Raw genomic sequence first — 8,857 nt, 5'->3', positions numbered from 1 at the left:
GTCACAATTTTTACCCAGACATAGGACGATTTAAGTCGGGTACAAACAGTTTTTTTCTCAAAATAACACTCTGCTTTGCATAATTATTGAAGAACCTTTTCCGAATCACTTTGTATCGTTTATTTAGGTTCTCACAAATGATTAGGAGGTGTCTTATCATCGAAAAACACCCCACTTAATCCATTAAGTGCTCATTGGAACCGTTAAGAACATTATGATCTTCAAGTTGTAAAAGAAAGGTTAACTAGTCTATCTTGCACTAGAACATTCTAAAATTCATATATTTTTTTCCTAAATCAATGAATACTCATATGAAAGTTGTTAAGTACATAAAACCACAACCAATTCCATTGTAACTATTTAATTTAACCATTGAATCCTCAATTCCATCATTACACTCCAAATGCTTTTAAATACTTTACTGAAAGGGTTTAGAGCTCAAATTACTCAATAACGTTCTTCAACCTATATGACTTAATCCCAAATCATTTAATTCATAATTAGGTATTAGCAAGTGCATAGAACATGTTGTAACACAAACCTATCACATATCAAGCTCTTATCAATGAAAGGATTGTTAAATTCCATAGCAAATTCCCAAAATGCCCTTATGGCCAAATACTTCATAAATTCAAGTAGATATCATTGAAGTCTTTATGTTTTGGAAGTAAAATAATTTGTTAGTGCCAACTCATGTTTATGAGTATCATATACTCATCAGATGCTCACATAAAAATAATTTCATTGTTTTCATCACATTTTCCCCAAAGTCGCCTAAGCATGTTTATGCAACATTCTACCATCATTAATGAATTTGAGCATTCCAATTGTATTTTATGCTATCAAATATCATATAGTTCATTGAATCCATTCCAATTTAACATATAAACAAGAAATCATCAATTTGGATGTCTAGGGTTCATGAGGGTTTCACCCAAATCCTCAAATCCATCAATGGGGTAATTAGATTGAGATTAGGATCATCAAAACCACTTGATTTTATCACAACTTACACCGAATGAACCAAGAAGAGTTTAGATCGACTCCTAGGGTTTCACTTGAGCTTGAATCATCATTTCACTTCCTCCTACTTGCAAAACACGTTCTAATGAATAAGTGGAAGTAGGATGCATCTAATTTTGCAAAAGTTTACCATTTGGTCCCTCAAGTTTGCTCATTTATCCAATTTCCACTGTGAACTCATTTGTGATTTAAACTTAAGTATTGACATAATAAGTCCTTCCTCCATCAGTTATGTAACTTTAGTAGTCCATCCCATTTATTGAGTCAACCCTTTGCTCAGATCACTTTGCCAGTTTGACACTTTTGGTCCTTCAACTTTTAAAATGTCATTATTTTCACTTCTAAACTTCATTCACTTTATTAATTTAAGAAATCAATCTTAAATTTTAGGATTTTAAAAAAGAATAAAATAAATTAGTTATAAAAGTGATTTTGACTCATTTATAAATATCGTTTGTTCAAAGTCAAAAAGTACAAATTTTGGCAAAATACATATAAGTAAGTCAGACTTGTATCAAATTTTACGGTTCCCATGACCAAAATGCATTTTTTTATATAAGGATTTTGAATACCAGGTAATATAAAAATATGACGTGCCAAGCTTTGTGAAAACATAAATCAACCTGCTTTACTCTTGAAATTTCATACAAGCAATTTTATAGTTTATATGTAAACTCCTAGATTTTGAGTTGATAAATTTTGTAAAGTCGCATCCTAGTAGTTATTAAGTATAATCTTACTTAATTTGCGAACTGACACCAAAATAGTGGAACAAAATCCTCCCACATAAATGTTGTGTTTTCGTGCAAAAATGTAGGATTTTTATAAATAACTTATTAAATGTAAGTTAATAAACTTTGACCAATCGTGTCATGTTATTAATTAAGTGTTATATGACATAGTTTCAGGTATGGACACTTATCATTTTGAGTCACAAACTATCCCACTACATATAGTCTCTTTTAACTAGCATAAGTGAGCAAAAACCCTGTATAAACCCAATATCGATTCTATATGGTAACAAAACAAATTCGGGATCTACAATGAGCTCATAACCGAACTACGACACGAGGCCTCCGTGCCAGCATAATATGGGCGTGCTAAAAGTTCCACACCAACGATTTATCAACATATTTGAGTAAATAAAATAGAAATGTCAACGCTAGACTCGACTTGTCAGACGATGGTTGTAGCTAACAACATGTGGGTGGAATGTACACCCATATAGATCAGTGTCATTGATCTATTTTGCATTCCATACAGATTAACGATTATAGCACAAAGGAATTTTCACTAAGACATTTGATCTCAGTATTCACAATAACATAGCCCATATAGCATAGTAAATTATCCTAGCTCCTATGACTTTTAGAAACAAACATAGCTCATATAGAAATTCTTGTGTATGTTGGATCCTAACAACGTGTCTAAGCATCCTAATCCTAAACTTTACGATATAAGATTTTTAATACTTACAATTTTTCTTTTTAGGGATAATTTTTTATTAAAGTCTTTTAGTATTTGAGATTTCTAAGACTTAAAGGATTTCCAAATTTCTATTTTCTATTAAAACGAAATTTAGGCAGCATAATGGCTACTTTTGTAACATTTTTCGGGTTTCAATCAATATGAAACGCAATTCTCAGAATATTTGATAAGTTACATGTTTAATACATTACATAATTGCTTAGAATATGATTCTTAAAATCTAGAAATCAATTATACAAACATATATGACAAATTCACAATTTAGTAAAAATGATTTATATTTTTGTAATAATTAAAAATATATATATTAAAATATTTTTAAGCTCATTTTTACATAATGTAAAAAGGTAAAATAATAATAGTTGAATTTTGCTATTTTCAACTTATCATTTTATATTTTCTTAAACTTTGTTTTTCAACTATTTAAGGTAATGTACTTTCTTTTTATACCTAAATATGTTAAATCATATTCTTGATTATATATAATATATTTTTATATATTTTTCACGTGCTCAAACTTATATATGACAAATAATAATATTTTAAAACCCGGGTTTTTAGTTGACCCAGTCTGATGACCGGTTCACGGGTCAACCGGTTCAACCGGTTGAACCGTCGGGTCAACCCGATGTATGGTCTTTCTTTATTTTTATATATTTTTACTTTCCTGCATACTGTATAGACATATAAAGTCAATAATTTGATGTCCACAAAGTTTAAACATTGAAAAACATTGAAGAAACCGCAAACGGCTCGTTGTTTTGGCGTTCGTTACTTGTATCCAACTATCCAAGCCCTATTAAAGCGGGTCAATCCGGTTTTAACCGGTTCGACATAAGCGGACGAACCACGGTTTAGGGGAAACCCGGCCGGTTCGATTTCGTCCGTATTTTTACAAAATACTGCTCTCAATTGACTCGCCTTCTACCCCGGGTCACGGTCCAACCGGTTGAACCGGCCGAGTTAACCCGGGTTTTAAACCATTGACAAATACCATAATCTTTATAAATCATCAAATATATTTGTATCATTATAGGGATCTACTTTTAATCTTGTGGTTTTTCTAAATATTTATATTCATATTCCACACAGGCATAAGTATATCCTCTTTTAACAATCTACTTTAACATAATAGAAATATTAGTGATTTATCACGTTTTAGATTGCTATTTCATAACTTTTAACCGATAACAAAGTATAATGCCTTTTTATGTATAAAAACTTGTAAAACATAAAGACTTTGACAAACACGCATGTATTCTCCCCCAAATATGAAAACCATAAAATATGGGTCGTAGAAACTCACCCTTGATGCATGATCTCGATCTAGGTTCGTTTTTATGAAGCTTGATGTGAGAAACCACAATCAACACCTTTTTTAAGCTAAAACAAACCATTAGTATTGTTTTTTATCCAATTAAAAGGGAAGGAGTTGTTTTAAATAAACCAAACTATTAGAGGGAGGTTTGATCAAATTAACACAAAAGAGGGGTTGTTTAGTAATAACTTAAACAAAGGGGGTTGATTTGTAATAACTTGAACAAATAGGGGATGATGTGGTCAAATAAATGAAAATGAGAGGGGTGGGATCTAGTTCTCTGTTTATTAGAGAAGAAGAACTAACAAAGGAGAGATTGAGGAAGGCTTTGAGATTGTTGGATCGCGGGTGAAAAGAGACCAAAAAAGGAAATAAGAACGGAAGTATCGGGGTTGTTGTCGGTCTTCGCGGGTGCAACGAGGGGTTGCTCAAGCAGCTTCTCGACTACTTGCTTCAGTTTCGACAGTGAATCATGAAGGAAAGGAACAGCAAAACAATAGTGCAGGTGGGGAGTTTTGGCTGTTGTGAAATCGATGAGTATGAAGGGAAAGATGCAAGGGTTGTTGTCCCCTTTATTTACCAGAAAAAAGCTCCATCTCCGGCGGGGTTTTCTTGGCAGAAAAATGCATAAGAAATAGGAAGGAAAGTGCAGCGGAACAGCACAGCAACAGGTGGGGGTTTGTGGGTTTGCTCAACAATTGAATGAGAGTGAAGGAGGTTGTCACAGCCAACGGGTAGGAGATTGTAGAAAAACAGGTAGGAGAGAGAGGTGAGGGTAAAGAAAGAGATATTGATAGAAATGTGATAGCTTCTATTTGAAGAATGGTTGAACACTTCCAAGTATTCCTTTGAATTTTTAATAGATGTTTTTAGAAAAAATCAAATCTTATATACTTTTGTGATTTAAATCACATTTCTCAATTCCCGTGTCATCATACCGTTTCATAAAAATTTTCTGGAAGTGCCTGCTTATTTTCCCGGACATGGTGGTTCCAAAAATGCAGAAGGAATTTAGTTCTGATATACAAAACTCTGAGAAATGGCGTTTAAAGTTTCGCGATTAATTTTTTCAGATTCGACAAATTTTGTGGGTTTGATTTTGTTTGAGATAAAAATAAAATTAAATAATTTAACACATTCTGATTTCAAAAAATCATGTTCAAAAACAATTTACGAGTTTCGTAGTTATTTCAAACGAAGCAGTGCAAAGTTCGTTTCAGAAAAATCAGATAAATACTGATTTTATAACTTGAAAGAATCATAACTTCCCCATACAATCTCTGTTTTGGATGTTTTTTATATCCACGGAATCAGGAGAACAAAATCTATTCAAATTTCTTATCTATAGCTCTCAAGTACACTTAATGTGAAAATTTTATTTTTAGGGCATTAATAAATACTTATTTTATAAATTGTTATCCGATTGTTAGCGACCATCAACTTTGAAAATTTTAAGGTATTCCATATGCAATTTCAGGTATAATAACTTCAATTGCACTGAAGAACAAGGAATACTAGACAATAGGTCATTTACAATTGTATTTTTGGTGGTTTTACCAGTGGACTTTGACCTATTTATACCAATTGTTAGAAGTTTCCACTGGAATCACCATATGATTTCGCTTGTTATCCCCAACACTTGTAGTATCAGCCTTCTTGACCATGGTTTCTTGATGGAATTCTTGATCCATTAGGTTGCAGGCCAATATCTTGGCACTTTTATAAGTGTCAGGTTTAAAAGAAGTAACCATTCCATGTATTTATCGGAACAGACCCCAAATGCATCTCTCAATCTTCTTGAATTCTGGAGTTACCAAACTTGGACATATAGTTGAGAGGCCGTTGAATCGATAGGTTTAGACTACAATATCCAATCCATTCATGGTTAAGTTCCACGGTTCCAGTTCCAGGGTCTGCATCTCATTCCTATTTCCTAGGATAGTATTTATCTGTGAGCATATGCTTTAGTTCCTCCCAAGATATGGAATACGCAATGTCGATGAAAATAGTCTTGGCATGACCATTCCACCAAGTAAGGGTAGCATCAAGAAATGTGTGGGTGGAAAACTTGGCACGGCAATCCTCAGTGCAGTAGTTGATGTGGAAAACCATTCGGTCTTTTCAATCCAGTGGATCAGACCACTACTCCTTCATTTCCATAAAAGGATCTTGGTTTTCATTTCATAAAAGGATCTTGGACTGCTTATATTGTCACCATGGATGTCGCTTCCACCTCCACCACCACTTTGTCCAGAGGTCTTTCCCCGATTGGCCTCATAAGTGGCCAGAGCGTCGGTAACTCATTGCACAATCATTATTTCAATTTTCGTTGAATCTAGTGGTAGTGTTGGTTCTTATTGTGGCGTTGGGCGAACTCGCATACCTCTTCTTGGCGGCATGGTTTCGACTTACTATAAATTTTTAAAGACGATTGTAACGACCCAATTTTCAAATCCAAAAACTTCATTTTAATTAACTGACTCATAAAAATATCCATAAGAAAATACTGTGAAATCACATCATCTCATAAAACAATGTATCATGTCTGAAAACCCAAGTCATATAATTAGTAACATGTTAGAGTAAAATCCCATAATATCCATGGTACATAAAACAATGAGCGTGTGTATGATGTGCCGCTACCGCGCTAACTCATTCGCCTTCGCTAAAGAGGTACCTGAAACAAAATTGTAAACTGTAAGAACGAAGCTTAGTGAGTTCCCCCATCGTACCACATACCTTACAATCACATAGCATACATACTGCTGGGAAATTCTAGGGTGCCCGACCTACCAGGTACGGCCATTCTGGGGTGCCGACCTACCCGTAGGCCATTCTAGGGTGCCGACCTACCCATGCGGCCATTCTGGGGTGCCGTCCTACCCGTGTCAAGCCATCCTGGGGTGCTGACCTACCCATGTCAAACCATTTTTGGGTGATGACTACCCTTCGGTCCTAACAACCGAACCTCGGGGACTGTTCCCCTTTCTACTACCTCTATCTCATATAACATATCATGCTAGCAGCTAACCATATCATCACATACTGTTAGGCATATCTGGTGTGCCTAACCTACCCTTCGGCCCTAACAACCGAACGCTATTACTATCACAGAACATATCATGCCATCATATAACATATCAGGTATTAGCAAACACAGATGAATATTACAAAGACAATCATCTAACATACGACTCCTACTGGTGGTCCGGCATTGTGGCCGTAGACCCATCGCTACCGAAAGGTAACTCACCTCGTACGAGTAGCTGCTGATAATCTGTACGAGAAACCTCTGTCTGTTGCTGCTCCAGAAATCCTCCGGCTATAATCCCCACAAAACACTCAGTCGGAATCTGATATCTACTCTTAGGGTAAAATGACTATTTTACCCCTAACCAAGTCCAAGTCAAAGTCAACTTCCAGTTTACCCGACTCGCTGAGTTGGGCCGCCAACTCGTCGAGTCCCTAAACCTTTACTCGTCCTTATCCACGACTATACTCGTCGAGTTTAGCAACAACTCGACGAGTTCCTCATCTATATGATTATCAAATGAACCTTCATCCGACTCGCCGAGTTGTATGAACAACTCGTCGAGTTCACCTTCTTCTGATGAACAAGTCATGTCCTTGACTCGCCGAGTTGTATGAACAACTCGTCGAGTTCATCTTCAACCATTAGGAGATTGCCTTGGACTTGCCGAATCTGTTCTAGCACTCATCGAGTCCTATGAACTCCAGGTCTCCCAACACATCTAAACAGTTATGGGACTCCCTTTTCTAACAACTGACCATCGTAGAAGGGTTTAAGATGGCTGAAGACGCACCGACTCATCGAGTCCAACCTTGAACATTTCTATACAGTCGATCTAAATGGGATTTAACACACCAAAACCATAGATCTAGCCTCCTAATGTCCATTTTATACGTAAATTTCCAAACTTGATGCACATACATGGGGTTTTTAGCTCAAAAGTCCATAGAAGGTGATCTAAAATGTGCATGGGGCTCTCATGGCCATAGAGTTGGCACCTTTATGCCATGAGACCCCTCCAATGACTCAGATCTGGAAGTAGAACCCCATGAATCACCTTACAAATCCGAAAATGGCTTAAGAAGCCCTAATTGCACCATGAATCTAAGCCTTAAAGATGAACAACCAAAAAGGAAGACCAAAACAGGGGGCATTTACCTTGCTTAAGCTGGAGATAAAGTAAGATCTCTAAATCTACAAGCCCCAACTCGAATTTCCCAGCTTCTTCCTTCCTTCCAAGCTTCACAAACCAACCAAGAGCACCAAAATGGCCTTAACACACACACACACACAAACGTCTAGGGTTTCGATATCCAACTCTAAGGGAGTGTTAGGGACAAGGGAGGCAGAGTTAAGGTGTTTATATAGGTGAAAACCCTCATATTTAGGGTTTCACTCGTACAGCACCTACTCATCGAGTCCATCTCCCGACTCATCGAGTAGATCACTTAAGATGTCTGCGGATCTCGACTCTACTCGACGAGTGGGTCCTCCGACTCATCAAGTCCCAGATAAAAACATAAAAATGCTTGAAATAAATGCGTACCAGGAATCGGGTGCTACAACGATAGTCGTAGGTAAAGTATTTGTTATTATAGTACTTTAAGCATAATCATTAGCATGAGTTGTAAACACATAAGTTTTTCCGAAATCCTAAGGATTTCTAAGTTGAAATAAGCATATATTGTTCAAGTATAAGTGTTTATAAGTATCATTTTGGTTCTTAAGTAGTGCATTTATGCTTAAGTAACTAACATCCTAAATAATTGAGTTATTCTTTAAATTTTTGGAATTCTCAAAAGTCTAGTTTATCAACTACCGTATACCAGTTTGTTGTGGATTGTTCTGACCATAATTAAACCTAGGTGTGCAGTCTACCTTTAGTTGTAGTTCGTTCAGCCTATGTACTTTTACTAACCTTAAGTAAGGTATTTGACCTAAATTCTTGAGTTTTGTTAGTTATATTTGAAAATTGCAAGAATATTCGAGTTTGTTGT

This window comes from Lactuca saligna, chromosome 2 (genome assembly GCF_052625555.1).
Source record: "Lactuca saligna cultivar CGN05327 chromosome 2, ASM5262555v1, whole genome shotgun sequence".
NCBI lineage: Eukaryota > Viridiplantae > Streptophyta > Magnoliopsida > Asterales > Asteraceae > Lactuca > Lactuca saligna.
Note: the sequence above shows the minus strand (reverse complement) of the source record.